The sequence below is a fragment of the Belonocnema kinseyi genome, chromosome 8, assembly GCF_010883055.1.
Source record: "Belonocnema kinseyi isolate 2016_QV_RU_SX_M_011 chromosome 8, B_treatae_v1, whole genome shotgun sequence".
Lineage (NCBI taxonomy): Eukaryota > Metazoa > Arthropoda > Insecta > Hymenoptera > Cynipidae > Belonocnema > Belonocnema kinseyi.
In genome coordinates this window covers 19,880,579-19,898,773 of record NC_046664.1, presented here as the reverse complement: position 1 = coordinate 19,898,773, position 18,195 = coordinate 19,880,579, and positions in this window count along the sequence as shown.

Here is an 18,195-nt window from a genome sequence, read left to right as displayed (position 1 = left end):
AGAGTTTAAAATATTTTGAACAAAATCAAAAAAACTCCTAACATTCCTAGAACGATTTGGAATAATTTTTTATCCTAAAAAATCATTCTTGAGAAGAAATATAAGAATATTTCAGTAGATATCAAATGTTTATCCAAAAAAGAAGCTTTTTAGGAAATCTGCAAAGTTTCAAGGTAATATAAAATTTTTTGAGATTCTGAGGAAAATTTTTAAGTTTTTTTAGTCAAATTGAAGAGAATACTTATAAAGATTACAAAATGTTTTAAAAATGGTAGAAAATGATTCTGGAAGATTTTAAGGCTATTTTTAATTTTACAGCATTAAAAAAAATGCGGAAAGATTCTAATAATATTAAAAGATATTTAGAAGTTATATTTCAAAGAGGGCAAAACAAAATACAGATTTTTGAAGAGAGCAAAAAAATTCTTAAGATTACTGGAAAAGCTTATAATGATTTTTTATATAAAAAAATGGATCTTAAGAAAATATGGAAAAATATTTAAAAACATTTTAAATAGAGAATTAACGAAAAAAGCTCTTTAGGAACTTTGAAACGTTTCTCCAGAATAGAAATTTTTTTTTAAAATTATTTTAAGGAGACTATTTATAAAGATTTAAAAACTTTTTGAAATTGTCAGAAACGATTCCGGATTAACCAATTTTGAAAATTTTTTATTCTGTTTCAGAAATATCCTATGTATAAAATGTTACAGGTTAAAGATTCTATGTTTTGAATATTAATGGCAAGGCAAAAGAAATAATTGGTCAGGGAAAAATAAGGGAATTTCGAAAACGAAGTTTTGTGGCTACTTTATTTAATATTTTTGTTTGTATAAATTGTTTTATTTGTTTAAGATTTAAAAACATTTTTAAAATGTAGAAATTTCATTTTTTTTTGATAAAATGCAACTGCTTAGCTGAAAATTAATCTTCTTTGGTTGAGAATTCAATTATTTTGTTGAAAGGTCGGTTTTTTGGATTGAAATCAAATTTCTTTTATTTAAAATGAAAATATTGTTTTAGCTGAAATATCTAGTATTACATGATTTGTTAAAAATAAATATTTTTTGGCTGAAAAGTGATCTGCTTAGTTAAAGGTTGAACCACTTTGTTAAAAAATTATTTTTATTATTGAAGATTCTAAATTTTAGTTAAAAATTCATCTCTTTTTTAAAAAGCCCGTTTGTTCTTGTTAAGAAATAAATTTTAATTTTGAATTTAAAATATAACTATTCCCATTGAAGATTCATCATTAATTAAAAATTTATATCTTTGATTTTAAATTTATTTTAAAATTTTGAAAATGCTTTAACTTTTCAATTTTCGTCTAATCGAAACATTTCGTAGAGATAGTTTCAAACAACAATAATTTAAATAAATTTATAAACATGGAAAAGCGAAAAATAGAAAAAAAAACTTTTTTAACTCTATTGAAATAATAAGAAGGCCACATTCTAACATTGTAAACATGACCTAGCCTGTTTCAACATTTTCAGAATATCACCTTCTAATTGTTTGCACAAAGTCAACTGAAATCTTTTTTAACAGAAAATTCAACTATTTTTTTGTTGAAAATTTAACTTATTGATTGAAAAATTCATCTATTTTCATAGATATTTATTTTTTTTTTAAATTAAAATGCATCTTTTTGCTTTAAAATCCTTCTTCTTTGCTGGAGTATTCAACTATTTTGTTTGACATTTTTGGTTGAATCACTTTGTTAAGAAACTATTCATTTTCTTGAAGATTTATATTCTTATTCAAAAATCCATCTTATCGGTTAAAAATTTAATTATCTTGTGGAAAATTATTATTTTTAAAATAAAAAATTCAACTACTTGGGTAAAAGTTAAACTACATTGTTGAAAAATATTTTTTTATTGAAGGCTTATATGTCTTTGGTTTAAAATGTAACTGTTTAATGGAAAAGATTTTATTTGGCTTAAAATTAAGTTTTTATCTGAAAATGTAACTTTTCCATTTCTCCACGTTTGGTAAAAAAATAACTTTCTCAGCATGAAACTTCATTTTTGTTAGGTAAAAATGCATCAGTTTCGTTGGAAATTACTTTTTTTTCTGAAAAGTCATACTTTTGGTTTAAAAATTGATCTTTTGTTTCAGAAAGTTCGCTTTTTGGCTTGAAGTTTTAACAATTTAAGCAAACTTTTATTTCTTTCTTGAGAAAAAAATCTTTTTTTGCTAACAAATTAGACTTTTTGGTTTTTAAATTCGTTTTTGTGTGTGTATAAATTTCATATGTTTTTTACTGAAATTCAAACTATGACTGTTTTTTGTTGGGAATTTATCTTTTTAGGTTGAAAATTTAACTGTAATGTTATACATTTAATTATTTTGTTGACAATGTAAGTATTTTGTTAAAAGGGCATATTTTGTAGTAGAAAATATATTTTTTTATTTGAAATAAATTAATAATTTTGAAAATTTGTAATTTCTATCTGAGAAACTGCTTTATTCCGTTTATAAAAGATTTAATGTTGTATGTATTACAAGAATAAGATGCTGGTATTTGACTATAAATTATCAAGGAAAATAAAAAATTAGTTTAAGAAAAATGAGGAAATTTTGAAAATTAAGGTCTCAGACACTCTACCTATTTCTACTAGCAATAACTAGAAACCAATTTCTGGAAAATGAAAATTAGGTAAAATACGAGGGAGATAAGGATACAAATAGAAGTGGTGTAACGATATTGAAAATTAGTTTTATTTTCTTACATTGTACAAGGAGTATAATCTATATCATAAAATTTTTGCTGAAGTCTGATAACATACTAATTTAAATTCTTCCATATATTTACATTTATAGTTAAAAAATGTTGTGTCTAGATTTCCTCAAGCTCCCCAGTGGGCACAAAATTTGGCGACGTCTTTACGACATCGTTACGACATCTTTACGACAACTTTACGACATCCTATGTCAATGTCGTTTTGGTGTCTTTGCGATATCGTAAAGACATCGTCAGATCATACGACTTATTTACGATATCGTAAAGACACCTGAACGACATGGACATAGGATGTCGTAAAGTTGTCGTAAAGATGTCGTACCGATGTCGTAAAGACGTCGCCAAATTTTGTGCCCACTGGGTCGCCATTGTTTAAACAGTGTTGTTTGGAAGCAAATGCAAATATAGATCGAAGTGATGTGAAGATTTTAACAACTAGTTTTATTTGCTTACACTTTTCTCACCAAGGAAGTTTCAGACATGATAAGCAGGATCACGGCAGTACAGGTCTATGTATTTATGAATTGCACTGCCCAGTGCGCTTTTGAATTTTAGAGTGACATTTGTACATCCGGGACCACCATCGATTAGCTTAATACGGCCTCCAGTTCCGTCAATGAGATGATCATATTCCATATCACGAACACGAACCACAGTAATTATTACCTGATTTAATAGTTGGAAAGTTTGCTGATGGCGACGGTATGTGAATCGTTGTCCCAAACCAGATACTACACTAAATCTGTGACAAAAATGGTCTAAATTGTTGGGAAAGGGTATTCCTTTTAATCGAGCCAGGAGCTTGCCGCCTCCTTGTTGCACTTCTATGTGCTGCGGATGTACTCTTGGGTTATTAGATCCTACACATCCTAGACATCTTATACAGATAGCTGATGATGTTGCAAACAATGTCATAATAACTGTTAATGCGAAAATATTTTTACACGACGCCATTTTGGCTTCAGAGTGTCTCAGATTATACGATCAGGTTGTTTAACTTTTAAACTATTTTTGAAAACAACTATTTTCGTAAACTAAAAATAAGCGACTACAGGATTCGGATTTTTGTGATGAAAATGTTGTAAAAGCTGCTGCGAAGAAGCAGCATATCATAGTTTAAACAAAGTCCATGTGACTTGCATTCAATGTTTTAACAGCTTCATGTACAGTATCATCAGCTTCGTATTGTATATCACGTCGACCTTGCCATTTTCATATAACTGAATTCCGAAATGTTTATACACGAAAATATTAATTCTTTTTTAAGGGCATGCGATACTTCGTTATGTGATCAATTGGGTACAGTTCCCCCGGTTTTTTTCCACAAAAATGACAATGTTTAAAAACTGAATTCGGAGATTCACGGAGAAAAATGGAAGGTCTGTTTAGCAATATAAAGGTGCAAACAGACCATATTGCAGGGTTGACTATAGGACAGCTCTTGAATATGGCTAAAGCGACTATCTCTATAAAGTAAAAACAAGAGGTCCAAATGGACAATCTCAGAAAGTCGACTCGATTTCCTCAGACCGTCGTCTCGGTCATCTCAAGCTGGCTGACCCGATCATTGTGGAGGGTCGGTTTGGAAATCTTGGATGGTCGATTTGATTTTATCAGACATTCAGCTGGGTCGTATTTAATGGTCGATTCGATTATCTTACATATTTCACGTAGTCATTTCGGATGGGCGATTCGATCATGTTTAAGGGTCGACTTGATTATTTCAAAGTATCAATATAGATATGTAAGCAAGGAAAATTCGGTTATCGCAAAGGATCGATTCGAAAATCTGAGATGGTGAAAAGGACTATTGATGATAGTGAAATATATATTTTTGAATTATTTTTAAACAAACTTTTGATTCACTATATCTGAACTGGCATGAGGTTCTACTATGTAAATAGTGGGAAGTCCTTTATCAATTGATTTAGAGTAGGCATTTCGATAATAATCATTAATCAAAAAATTACTAATGCGTATAAAAATCGCTAAAAACGTAATTAATAAAAAATAATTATTTATGAATTTAATATCAACGATTTTTCTACGAATTAGTAGTTTTTTCACTGATGATTGGTATAGATTGAAATCTATTTATAAATTGATAAAAGTTATCGCACTATTTAATTAGTACAACTTCATACGAATTCAGACATAGAGTATAAAATATTCACCATAGTATTTAAAAACCTTACATAAATTATAAATTAATAAAGTATAAAATATAATTGCTATAAGACAAATTATAAATTAATTATGAAAGGGTTAAAATTCGATAAATACTTGAGATATAAATGCATAGTTTTTTTATTAAATAGAACTTATTATATAGAACTTATATGATATTACTTGTACGATATAATCAACTTTAATCCAAAAAGTAATACTAATGCAGGATTAAGTTAAATATTGTAACTACAATAGTTAAAATTAAAAAAGTCTCTTGTCAGCTGCTTTCCTGATTTTTGAGCCGTCCCATAAATATTCCCTAAAACAATGTAAATAATAAATTAGCTTAAGACCATTAAATCATTTATTTGTCTAAATAATATAAAAGTTTTTAAGGTAGCAAGGCAAATGTTTTGGAAAAAAGTGGATTTTTAAGAAAAAAAGATCAATCTTCAACAAAAAAGATGTTTTAAGAAATAGTTGTGAGAAAATTTTGTAAAAAAAAATGGAAGTGTAAGGAAGTCAATTTTTTAAGGTTAACAGGCCGAAAAATAAACATTTATCTATCTAACAAAAAAGATGATTTTGAAAAAAATGATCAATTTAACATAAGATTCTCAACCAACAAGTGAAACTATCAACAAAGAAGAAGTAAGTTGTACATGTTACAACTCTATTTAATCTTGTTTTGTTTAAATGCCATAAAATTCAAATGTATCTACTTGAAAAAAACCGGCATCAAAAGTACTTCTGTTCTTTCATTTTTAGGTTTTCTTTTTACCCAAAAAGAATAGTTTTTAACAAAATACATTAACTTTCTACCCAAAAGTACAATTTTTAACTTATACAGTATACAGGATACAGTTTCAACTGAAAATGGTACATATAGTTGAATTTCCAGACAAAAAAATCTATTAAAAAATAATAATAAAAAAAACAATTTTTAAACAAAAAGATGAATTTTCGACTATGAATAGCAAATATTCTATTAAAAAACAATAAATTCTATTAAAAAAACAGGGTACAGTTAGAACCAAACGTGGAATAGTTAAATTTTTTGATTAAAAAAAGAATAATTTTAACAATAAAAATAGGTTTGCAACCAAGGTTTTAAATATTTAACAGACAAACAAAAAATTATCTGGCCAGGAGATTGATATTCTACAAAAAAGACGAATTTTGAACAAAATAAATAAATTTTTAGAAATTTATTTAATTTTAAAGCAAAAAAGACAAATTATCTTCAAAAAATTTTAATTTCTAACACAGAAAAAATGATTGCTGAACTAAAAACTTTACTTTCCAAACCAAGAAGATTAATTTTTTACAAAACAGTAGAATTTTCACATTAAAGATTAATTAAAAATTAAAGGCATAAATTCTCATTAAAAAATTTGAACTTTTAAGTAAAAAATATCAATTTTTTATCAAAAAATGGAATGGTACAATTGTCAGATTATAAGATTAATTTTCAACCAAACATGAAACGAATTTTAATGAAAATAGTTACATTTTCAACCAAAGAGATGAAGCTTCAAGAAAAAAAGATAAATTTTTAACGAGGTTCTCAATCAAAAAGAACCATCAACAAACAAGGACCATTTCCTACCCAGAATACATTAATGTTTAACGAAAAAGTTAACTTTTAAGTTTATAAGATCAATTTTGTAGCAAAAAAGAAAAGTTTTTCCAACAAATTACATACACCTTTACCCACATAGTTTAATTTATAAATTAAAAAATAAATTTTTAGGTCAAAATTTTTAGGTTTTATTTTTTAAAACTAATTTTTCATATAAAAGAATTATTTTGATTAAAAAACGTATCTTTTACAAAAAGTTGAATTTTCTACTATATAGTTGTTTAAGAAACCAATTTTTGAATTTTTAAACAAATATGGAATAGGTACATTTTTATTTGGAAAATATAATTTTTTATTTAAAATAATATATTTTTAATAAAAAAACTACTCTTTTACAAAAAAGTCGAATTTTCCACAACATAGTTGACTTTTTTACCCCAAAAAAGGGAAGTTTTAATAAAGGTGTTCAATTTTCTACAAAACAGTTGAATTTCCAAGACAGATTTTCTGTACAAAATAGTGACATTTTTAACCCGATAATATGAAGTTTCAACAAAAAGTGAGTTTCCAATAAAATAGTTCAATTTTAACTTAAACGTTTAGTTTTTGACTTGAAAAATAAAATTTTAAGAAAATACATACATTTTCAACCAAACAGTTGAATTTGTAATGGAGAAGATTACTTTTCTACCAAGAAAGACAAATTTTCGACAAACTGCATAAATTTTGAATTAAAAAGTTCAAGAATGGAGCAGGTAATAAAACAGGTATAAAAAATAATTATTGAATAATGAATAATTACCTATAAATATATTAATGGTGTTTTCACTGCAGTTCCAGCTCTCCATTCTCTGCATATAGGAGCACGAGTACGACCCTGCTCCTGCCATGTGTCCTTTAATGAATTTCAGGAGTGAATGTCTGAACTGAAAAATAAAAATTTAGTTTTAAATTAATAAATACAATGCAAGTTGATCCTAAATCGATTAATCCTAGAATAAACAGTGATTACTGAAATAATTACAATCTACTTCAAACTAACATTAACCTCAAAAAGATTATAATTAAATGTCTTAAATCTTACATAACCTATGGAAAATATTAACATCACAATTACGTATTTAAACCAGGTGCTTACAGAATAAGATATTTTCCATCAATCCTCAATAAATGCACTCACTTTACACGGAAATCTACGGTAAAAACATTTTTTTTCAACAGAAAGCACCAAGCGTTCTACGAATTCTATATGCTAGCAAACTAGCGATACCCTTTAAATTTTCACGCGCATGATTGACGCGCAAAAATTAAGCAATTTACCATACGCAATGGTTTGTTCCGGGAGATTAGTTATTGTCTTTATTTGCAAGTCCAAAGTTTTCGGCCAAAAATATTGTGTAGTTTGAAAATAACGCTCGGGAGAATTGGAACACACATAACCTCGAACTATACACGCCCGTTGTTAGCAATATAAAGATTTTTTTGTGCGGGACGTCCGTTAGCATGTTCGCTATCATTTCCCAAATTTTTAAGACAAACTATTTTTTATCCTAGGAAAAAAGCCGGGGGAATCAATCTAACACTGAAAAAATCGATACTAATTTCTAAGCGCTGTGCAAATTAATCACATTTTGCTTAATTAAAACTTTTTTTAATTAACCCACACAAAAGTGTGTGAGGACGTCCGTTAACATGTTCGCTATCATTTTCCAAATTTTTGAGAGAAAATATTTATTATTATAGAAAAAAAGGCGGGGGAACCTAAAACTGGTAAGATCGACAATTTTCTAAGTATCACATGCCCTTAAGGCCATGTAATGAGTGGGTAATGTGACCAGATTCCTACCTTACCGCCACTTTTTTTATTTCCCAACTTATTATCACACGAAACGCCACATCGAGTTGAAAATTTGGGATACTAAACATGAAGCACTAAGAATGGTGGGTCTGGTCCTAAATTTGTATAATTATGAAAAAAGTTTTTTGTTGTAAATAATTATTTTTGCTTTTTTCGTAATTATTAAAATTTAGAACCAGACCCGCCTTTCTTAGTACTTCTTATTTATAATCCCCAATTTTTAACTTGATGTGGCGCTTCGTATGAAAATAAGTTGGGAAATAAAAAAAGTGGGTGTAAGGTAGGAATCTGGTCACGTGGCCCACTCATCACATAGCCTTAAGGGCATGTTCGACGGTGACCATGTGACCAAACCAGTCCTCGGCAAAGATATTTCTTTGTCCTAGGTTATGAACATTTTTTTTGGTGTTCACCAAGTCCAAAGCAATGATATATATCGCTCTCAAAGTTTGGAATATAGGAAATGAGAAAATGAATTGCGTTTGTATATTTAGTTTGAGCAATATTTTTGAAAAAATTATCAGACTGAAAATTAAATGTGTAAAATTATTTTCCTAAAGTAGAGATCACGTGACCAAGCTCGGTTGTGACTGCAAAGCATTGATTACATAGGAGTTTGACTAAAATTAATTTTTGTAGATGAAAGTAAGTGAAAAATCGTGATATGGCTTTGCTTCTTAGATAGAAAAGCCTTTTCTTTAATTATTGTCAGCAACTGGTGAAGTGTGAGATTTGGACAATCTATCAAGAAAAAATATAATGTTCCGTGATTGAGGTTAGGTTGCATTGTTTGGATAGTTGGCGGTCAATTTTTGAATTTTGGTAGTTCGTTAAAGTGTGCTTTCCAAAGATGTCAAGAGATTATTTTTGAACTTTGAGAAAAGAAAAATGATCAAAGACTGTGATCCTTCTTGGAATCTTATAAGACTTCTTGAAAATCTTAAAACTTCTCCAACTTTTTTTTTAAATCCCTTGAAACTCTTTGCAATCATTTCAAATCTTTTAAAGTATCTTGAAATTGACTAAATATTTCTAAATCGTTTAAAAATAAATATTAAAATCCCGTCAAGTTCCTAGTGATTCCTTAAAATCACTTAAACTCTTAGAAATCCTGTAAGATTTTATGATAATCCTTAAACTCCTCCGATTTTTTTTGAAATCATTCAACTTTTTTACAATGATTTAAAATCATTTAAAGTTTCTCGGAATTGACTGAAATTAATTCAAATCTATTAAAATCCTTTAATTTCTCTTAAATTCCTCTAAATCCCTTAAAAATACTTTAAATCTTTGAATTTTTTCAAATTCATTAAAATCTTTTTAAATAACTTTTCAAAAACTCGCTTGTCATTCTTTAAGACCACTAAAACTGTGTTAAAATTTTTAAAAATAACTTGTAAATGCTTACACTTTTTGAATTATTTTTGAATTGGTTTTAAATTCTATAAAAAAATTTAAGATTCCGCCAAGTCCCTAACAATTCCTCGTAATCACTTGAATTCTCATAAATCTCGTAAGATTACTTGAAAATACTTAAAATCCTCTGAAATTTTTTGAACTCCCTTCAACTTCTTTCAAATAATTTAAAATATTGTGAAATTGACTAAAATTAATTTAAATATTTTAAATCCAAAATCCTTGAAATTTTCTGATGCTTCTTGAAATCTCTTGAAAATCCCCAAACCAATCAATTTCTTCAAATACCTTGAAATATCTTAAAATTTATTACATCTGTTTTTGTAACTTTTTAATAACTCGCTTGACTTTATTTAAAATCATTAAAACTGTCGTAAAATCTGATTAAATCTCTTGTAAATCATTAAATATTTTTGTAATATTTTTAGATTATTTTTAAGTCCTTTAAAAAGAAACTTTAAGATTCCACCAAGTCCCTAGTAATTCCTTAAAATTACTTGAGTTCTTAGAAATCCATAAAGATTTCGGAATTTATTTTAACTCCCTTCAACTTCTTTGAAATCATTTTAATAATTTAAAAATTGACTAAAATTAATTAAAATCTCTTAAAATCCTTAAATTTTTGAGACTCCTTAAAATCTCTTAAAAATCCTTAAATCATTGAATTTGTGTAAATTCCTTGGAGACTCTTGAAATGTATTAAAATCTTTTTGAAAAACTTTTTTTTAAAAACATTTTCGAATTATTTTTAAATCCTTTAAAAGAAAATGTTAAAATCCCGTCAAGTCCCTATAGTAATTCCTTAAAATCACTTGAGATTTCAGAAATTCGGTAAGGTTTTTGTTTGGAAATCCTTTAACTTCTTTGAATTTTTTTGAAATTCCTTTAACTTCTTTGAAATCATTTAAAAATTTTGAAATTGAGTACAGATAATTAAAATCCTTTGAATTTTCCTAAATTCCTTAAAATATTAAAAAAATTACATTCCTTGAAATCTCTTCAAATATATTAACATCGTTTGGAATAACTTTTCAATGACGCGCTTGACATTCTTTAAAATCACCTAAACTGCCTTAAAATTTGATAAAATCTTTTAAAAATCCTTAAAACTTTTTGGATTCTTAAACAAAACTTTGAAATTCATTCAAAATCGTTCAATTTTTCAGTATTCTTTTAAAATCCTTTCAAATTTTTTGAAATATTAAAAAATCTCTTGAGAAATCCTAAGATCACTCACAGTCTTTTAAAATCCTTTAAAGTCTCTATGATATAACTTTATTTCATATGAAACTACTTAAAATCCCTTATGATCGAAAAGCATCATAACTCCAAATTCTGTTGTACACCGATTGCATGATTGCAAATGATTGCAAGTGATTGCAAGTGACTGCAAGTGATTGCAAGTACTTGTAAGTGATTGCAAGTGAATGTAGTCACCTCAAGTGATTGCAGGGTCAATTCTGAGTGATTGCAGTGATTTCATGTGGAATTCCGAATGATTTCAGTCATTTAGTGGGAAATTCCGAGCGATTGCAGTGATTGAAGGGTGAATTTCTAGTTATTGCTGTGATTTTACGGTTAATTGCGAGAGATTGCAGTGATTGCACTGTAAAATCCAAATGATTGCAGTTATGGACCGATAAATTCTGAGTGGTTGCAGTGATTTCATGGTGAATTATTGGCGATTTCAGGGATTTCAAGGTGAATTAAAAGTAATTTAAATTTAATTTAAAGCAATTTCAAATAAATTTAAGTCGATTTAAAATGGTTGCTTGCAATAAAGTGATGTTGGCTTGAGGCTTAATTTATCGCGAAATAGCTGGAATCGTATGAAACAAATTATTCAAATCTTCTTAGGAGATACTTAAATATAATTAAGTATAATAATTAAAAGATTTTGAAGAAATTAAAAAAGATCTAGTTGACACAGCAAAATTTCGATGGATTTCTATCACTTACCTACGAAAATATTTTTGAACGAAAAGAAATATTCTTTGAATCTCATTTTAAAAAATCTTTATTTTTTAACAGATGTAGCTAATAAAAACTAAGAAATTTTAAAACTTTCTAATAATTTACAAAACATGTCGAAATTATATTATTTTTTAGCACACTTTTCTTAGAATTCTACTGTAATTTACAATTTTAGACAGTTTATCAAATAAAAATTATTTTGTTGCATTTTTATAAATTAAAAAAAAAATTAAAAAATATCATGAATGGAGAAAAATGGATAGTTTTTGGGATGAAACATTTAAAATAAAACCACAAACGTTGTACCACCTCATCTTAAAGCAATATTACACAAGTTGTTGAATTTTAGCTGACAAAAACTTTCATTTTGATGACGTCTTTACGACATCGTTACGACATCTTTACGACAATTTTACGACATCCTATGTCCATGTCGTTAGAGTGTCTTTACGATATCGTAAAGGCATCGTCAGATCATATGACATATTTACGACATCATAAAGACGACTTAACGACATGGGCATAGGATGTCGTGAAGTTGTCGTAAAGATGTCGTAACAATGTCGTAAAGACGTCGCCAAATTTTGTGCCCACTGGGTTACTGTTCTGATAAAAACAAAAATGAATTTTCAAGAAAATACATTAATTTTCAACAAAATTTTTGAATTTCGAAGCTAATAAGATTAATCATCTACCCCTCACAGCAATAGGGTATACCGGGATATTCCAATTGATCCCATTTATCTTCCAGGTTATCCCAAGGATATCCCAGGGATAACCCGTCGGATATCATGCAAGACGGAAATTTGGATATCCCTGGGATGTTTCCGGGATATTCAAATGCCCCAACTTCTGTGGTTCAATTCTCAGGGGATCGAAGGATAAGTTCTTTTTTCAGGAAAAAATCTAATTTTTAAAATGAATCATTTTTTTACAAAAAAGACTCATCTACAACAAAAGACATGAAATTTTATCTGAACAATTGGAAAAAACGAGAATAATTCTTCACTCAATGATGAAAAAAACTCTATCTAAACTGTAAAATTTTCGAGTAAAAAAGACGAATTTTGAGCACAACAGTTTTCCCATGTAGTTTGATTCTCCAGCACAGTAGTTGAACTTCCAATCCAAAAAGATAAATTTTCAAACAAAATAGTTCAACTTTCGACCAGAAAAAATTAGTTTCTCAAAAATTTCTTTAATTTTCAGCCTTTAATTTAATTTACCGCTTACTCGTGAAATCTTGACCTGGCTTCAGTAGACACAAATTATTATATGTGAGTTTTAAATTTTTTGAAATATTATAATTATAAAACTAAATTTTTCTGAAAAAAGATCGTCTCATTTCGCTCAACTAGGAAAAGAACCACAGAACTTTCGATTTCCAGCGTTACATTTATGATGCGAGTAATTTAAAGTAATCTGTATTATCAACAGAGGTAGTTCCCATAGATCAGTGTGGATGTCATTCTACAATCTGTGAAAATCTAAATCAAAACTATCGATCAAGTTAACTCTTCAAATAAAAAAAAAAACTTACCCTCATTTCTGAATAGATGGAAAATAAAATTTAAGAATTAAATTTTGTGGGAAAAAGATCTTCTCACAAAAGCTGCATTTTCAAAATTCCCAAAATTAAAAAAAAGACGAATTTTCTACCACGATAAAACAGTTACATTTTTACTGAAAAATAATCAAACTAAATTCACACCAAGGAAAGATGAATTTTTAACAAAATATTACTTTCAACCAAAGAAATGAATAGTTAACTATGAACTCAAAGTATAATATTCAGGAGAACGTTCCAACAAAAAAAAAATAGAAATAAGGAAGCAAATAAATCACTGAACAGAAGATTATTTATCAGGGTGACTGCAAAACTGAATTTTCAAATTTCCCTAACCTTTTAACACTTTAAGCATAGAATCTTTCTTAAAAAGCATAAAACATGTTCAAAATAAAACTTAAAAATTCATTCGTTAATAACAGTTATATAATGGTTTGCTTAAAGAAATTCCCTGACTTCTGCAAGGTTTTTTAATTATTGAAATTTTTTAATTGAATATTATTCAGTTTTCAAGATTGATATTTTAAGGGTTTTTAGTATTGACAATTTTGTTTGAAAATTCTTTATTTTTAAAGATTTGCAATTGATAATTCTTTTTTTTTTAACTGAAATGTGAATATAAATTAATTTAGAATATTTATAGTTGTGAATGATTGAATTTTAAACGACTTTTAAAATATGTAATTAAAAAAAGAGAGGCATTTTTAATTAAAATAATGACTTATTCAATCAAAAAGACAAAATTTAAAGAAAATAAACGAAACAAGTTAATGCAAATTGTTGAAATTTTAAGCTGAAAAAAGAATTTTCTTTAAAATATGAATTTGTAACCCGAAAATGTACTTTTTAACATTTTACATTAAGGAGATTTTCTATCAAAGAGACGAATTTTTAACTAAAGAAACGTTCATTTTCGACAAAAATTGAAATATTAGACTTGAAATTACAAAAATTAATTCTAATTTTTAAAATCTTTCCAGGGCGCGCAATTTTAGCTGATTATTTTTTTTCGAAAAATTGTGGTTGCAACATTTTTTTAAAATTTGCTCACTTTTTTAATTTTCATCCAAAATAGCTGGTTTAGGAACACGTTCTTTCTTTTTAGACTTGAAAAAAGTGTGACAAAGCAGAATCCAATCTGATCAATTTTTCTAAAGTTATTGTGCCTACAGCACACAGACTACAGACAGACAGACATACACCTTCGTAAAAATCGTTTTTCTGACTCAGAGGGTTTTAAAACGGGGAGATTTGATGAAAACCGACAAAGGGAAAATTTACATAAAACCAATACCTTCTCATGAGGATAAAAATGTAAAAAAATTTAAATCAAAGATATAAATTTTCTGCTAAAATGAGGAATATTTAACAAATAAACGAGTTTTTGACAGAGTGGTTCAACGTTCAACCAAGTTCAATTTTTAACAAAAAAGATGAATTTAAATGAGAAAGGTAAATTTTCAACCAGATAATAAAATTGTTAACTAAAAATATAAAATAATTAAAGAGAAGTAAAAAGGCAAATATATTATTGATAAGAGGATTGTATATCAAGGTAGCCGTAAAATTTCATTCATGAATTTCCTTACACTTGTAGCATTTTTAACATAATGTTTCTCATACGTACACGCAGTAAAACCATTCCAAATTTATCCTTTTTGTAATATTAATCTTTTTTTAAATTTCAATCTTGAACATTTTTAAATGATAATGGAAACGTAGAATGAAATGAGATAAAAAGATATTTTGATTCTATATTGACAGATTTCACATGAAATCAGGCAGTCTGACCCTGGCAATGTTACGGAATTTTTTTGGAATGAAATATATCGTTTTCCAAGACAAAATATGAGACAATTAAATTTTGTTTTTGGTCAAAAATTTTTTTGACCAGTTTAGGGCTACATGAATATTCAGGAGAATTATGTAAAAATTCACGATTCAAAAAAAAAGTTGTATCTTGGGAACCAATTTACGTACTTGTCTTTTCTTTGCAGGAGCTTTGAGGGAGAATTAAACTCTTTTAAAACCCACAAAAAAAAAATTAAAAAGTTGTGAATTACCAAAATAGTGCAAATTTTTCGAATAAACTAAAAAGTCAATATTCTCAAAAAGGCCACCTTCGATATTTTTGAATTCTTTGTACATTTATTGTAATTTGATGGACAAATTTTTTTTAGTATGATGCATTACTAAAGTTAATTATAAATGTTGTCGATATTTGAACAATTAAATGCACTACTAGAACAAAGTGAAGTCCGCAAGGTAGAATATACTATTTAGTGACATTTCGTGTTTGGCAATATCTGGAGTAAAAAAATTGTATTGAATAATTACAGTGTTCAATATAGTTTTTTTAATTGTATTTCATTCATTATGATGAAATGGCCAATGCTTTAAAGTCAATTTATTCGGGCAAGCCAAAAAAATTTCCTGACTTCGAAACTATTTACAATTAAGTGATATAGACCAATTCTAGTAACCCATTTGTACAGCTTCATCAGTTGTTTGTTTTCGGTTAGAACCTTTTTTCCAGAAAAAATAATAATTTCAAGGGACAGTGTTTGTAAAAATTGTACCCGCCGAATTATTGGTAAGTTTCGCGTGTGTCAAAATCAAGCAATTACGCCTTGTCTAAATATATAAAGTATCAAAGAAAGGTCCCGAGAAAACTATGTTTGCAAAAAAGAAAACAGCTGATACACACATTTAAGGAATCGATGACCAATAAGCTTTCAAAAGTTTGTAATTTATCATTGCCAAAAGAAAATTGTTCTCCTTTCGACGAATGTGTATCCAATTTTCAATAGGCTACGAAAAACTGTACTAATGCACAAGAAAAGATCCGTCTGCTAAAGCTCGTGCCAAGAGAATATACGAAGCAAGATTTACTTTTAATGTGTCCTGAAGTAACAAAATATATGATACATCAATCTAGGAAAGTCTCGATCAAAAATGGAATATATTACACTCCTGACCTATACAATGAATATCCTGTGAAGCATTACGCTTCAATCTGCAGGACTTTTAGAGAAAACTGGTTCAGATGATATTGTGTTTGCAATTTGGAACAAAGGTAACTTGGAAAAGAGAACCACCTCTATTTATAGTTTTGTCAAAGAGTTAGAAACCTGGACAGAAAAAGGGAATGTTCATTTATATAATAAAAATATTCAAATAGAAGAAAACAAAGAGGAGAAAAGTCGCGCTAAGAGTAATTCAAATCATTTAACAATGCAGTGTGACTTTTCTGAGATTTGGAAGTTAATGGTAAAAGATACAATTCAAACTAATCATTGGATAAATGATTAGTAATCGATATTTACTGCTGTTTGTTATCGAGATGCAGAAACTAAATTTTCTGCAATAGTTTTCGATTATAAGAAGCATGATTCTTCACATGCTTTATTGGCAATGGATCACATTGTGCAAATTATGGAATGTTCGAATCCTGAGAAATTTGATGAAATTACAGTAATAACAGATGGAACGACAGCTCGCTTTAAAAATCGCTATCAGTATTTCTCATTGAGTAAATCATCTTGCAAGAAGAAGTGGATCTTCTCAGCAACTGCCCATGGGAAAGGACCCTGTGATGGCGTTGTCGGCCTGATAAAACACTTTGCCACTAAGAAGCATACTGGCGCCATTAATCTAATACTGCTTTCACCAGAGGAAGTTGCCAGTTTTCGAGGAGGAAATAAAAAAGAATGGGAACAAGTTTCAGCAATTACTCATATATAAAAGCCAATGAGTGAAAAGTAGAAGTTCGACAAAAGCAACGACAGGAAAGTATGCATCGCAAATACCTCCAGACATCCATGAAAGGAAGTAACAGCCCAGCAAACATGTTCTGTAACTAGTCCAGATCAAAAACGGAACTGTGTTCCATAACAGTTGTTACAAGATGGTGACAAAACTGTTCTAGAACAAAAAGGTAACAGCGTTCTAGAGCACATTGACAAAATTGTGACCGAACTGTTCTAGAACAAAAGAGTAACAGTGTTCTAGAAGACTGTAACGCAATTGTAACAGAACGGTTCTCGAACTATGTTACAGCACTGTTCTGTAACAGTTGTTATGGAATTTTTCTGAAACAAACTGATCACAGACGCTCTTTGATATTTGTTTCAACTTTATTTTAGAACTGCGCCGAAACAGTGTTATATCGAAGTTCTAGAACCCTGTTACAAGTGTGTTCTAGAACAAATTAGGAACAAAGTATAGTTCACTAACACTATGGTCGAGCTGACCCTTCCGAACATCCCTACTGTGGATATCTTGGACATTTAATTTTTGTTAGTCGGGACTGCGAACGCGCTATCCCGGATCAAAATATATCTATGTGGATATCAAACTTTCCGCCTGGCAGGATATTCCCACGGGTTATCTCTAGAATAACGCTGAACATAAATGGGGTCAAATCGACTATCCCGGGATATCCGATTGCTGTGAGGGGTACATAACACTGTTTCATATTTCATAAATAACAGTTCTAGTACTTTTATAGAATTGTCCTAGATTTTTTACAATGCAGCGTACCAAAGTTCTAGAATTGCTACAGATCGGTTGTCACAGCGTTCTAGATCTGTTAAACATTTGTTATAAAATATTTGTAATTGAGTTCTACAATTGCTTTAGGAATGTTACAGATTGGTTGTCACAGCAAAAAATCTGAACCAATAGAACACCTGAAACTAATAAAGTAAGGATTAAATTGAGGCAAAACAGAACAGCAAAAACGATAATTTTATAAATTATCTGATCTAAATTGTAAAGGATTTAATACGAGGGTGGATTGATAAGTTTCCGGCCTGACCAAGAAAAACAACGTTTTTAAGAATTTTTTTTTTATTTCTCAACATAATCTCCTCCAAGGCTGA